The 1251-nt window shown below is 45.7% G+C and overlaps 1 pseudogene; it reads right to left on the minus strand.

The window, feature by feature from the left end:
• Positions 1 to 311: 311 nt before the first annotated feature.
• LOC141130916 (5S ribosomal RNA) lies at positions 312 to 430 on the minus strand (annotated as a pseudogene).
• Between the last annotated feature and the right edge of the window lie 821 nt (positions 431 to 1251).

Consider the following 1251-nt stretch of genomic DNA (forward strand, 5'->3'; position numbering starts at 1 on the left):
TTGTAGGACGGAGACTACTGATCGGATTGACTCCAAGAGAAAAGAGCAGATATTCAGAAACCGGTTTAGATCTTTGAGATCTAGAATGGGTCTGACATACCCATTTGGTTTTGGTACCGTGAAAAGGTTTAAATAAAACCCCAATCCCTGCTCTTGCATGGGAACCACTAAGATCAATTTTTTGAGACAAAAGATGGTCCAATGCTTGAAAGAGAGACTTCTTCTCCTCTGGAATCTGAGAAAACAATGAGACGGGGACTTTCGGAACTCAAGTTTGTACCCTAGAGTTATTGAGGAAGTCACCCATCTGCAGCCTAGGGCACCTGATATTCGCAGGTGGTCCCCCATCCAGGTACTGACCAGGTCCAACCCTGCTTAGCCTCTGAGATCAAATGAGATTGGGCGCTTTCAGGGTGATGTGGCCGTAGGCCCCTGACACTCTTCCTAGCAGACCCGTGAGAACTGCAGAAGTCTTCCCCCCACTCGAGCGAGCGGGGGCGCCCCCTCATAAGGAGGCTCCAGTTCCCCTCTTGAACTTGACAGCGGAGGCTGTCATGACTGCCTGGAGGCAGATGCTCCTGGCACTGGAGAAGGAGCTTGTTTAAATGAAATACGATTACTCCTTTTCCTAACTAGCAAAAAGGTACTTTTTCCACTAGAAATATTTTGGATGTTTTTATCCAAATCATCCCCAAACAGCTGTTCACCGAAAAGGCAAACTAGCCAGGAGCTTTGCATGACGCTTCGGCTGACCAATCTTTCAAACACAAGATTCTATGCCTATGCACCAGCCCAAGCGTAAGGCGCCAGGCTTGAAGAATAGAATCTCTCATGGCGTCTGGTAACTCAGCTAAATCCTGGCCTGCTGATCAGGAATAACCTTAAGCACCTGTTTAAACTGGTCTCTCAATGATTGACATACACCAATTGCTGCTAGCGCAGGTTGGGTCATCAGAGAAAAAGTTTGTTTTTTTTTTAATAGGAATTCCAACTTCTTATCCATTGGATCCCAAAGCATATGAGCATTGTCTACTGAACAAACTTTCATTCACAGAGGATATAGCAGCGACAATTGCTGGTATCCCCCCACTCCTTAGTAAATTTTTCCTCCATAGGATAAAGTGTTATAGGAAAAAAAAAATGCTCATCTAGGTGATCCCACTCAGAATACATAAGCCTTTCCAGCAATGAATGGACAGGAAAGGCATGAGCAGCTTGGGGAGGCTTTAGTGAGCCCAAACAAAAAGTGGG

The sequence above is a fragment of the Aquarana catesbeiana genome, linkage group LG02 (genome assembly GCF_042186555.1).
Source record: "Aquarana catesbeiana isolate 2022-GZ linkage group LG02, ASM4218655v1, whole genome shotgun sequence".
Lineage (NCBI taxonomy): Eukaryota > Metazoa > Chordata > Amphibia > Anura > Ranidae > Aquarana > Aquarana catesbeiana.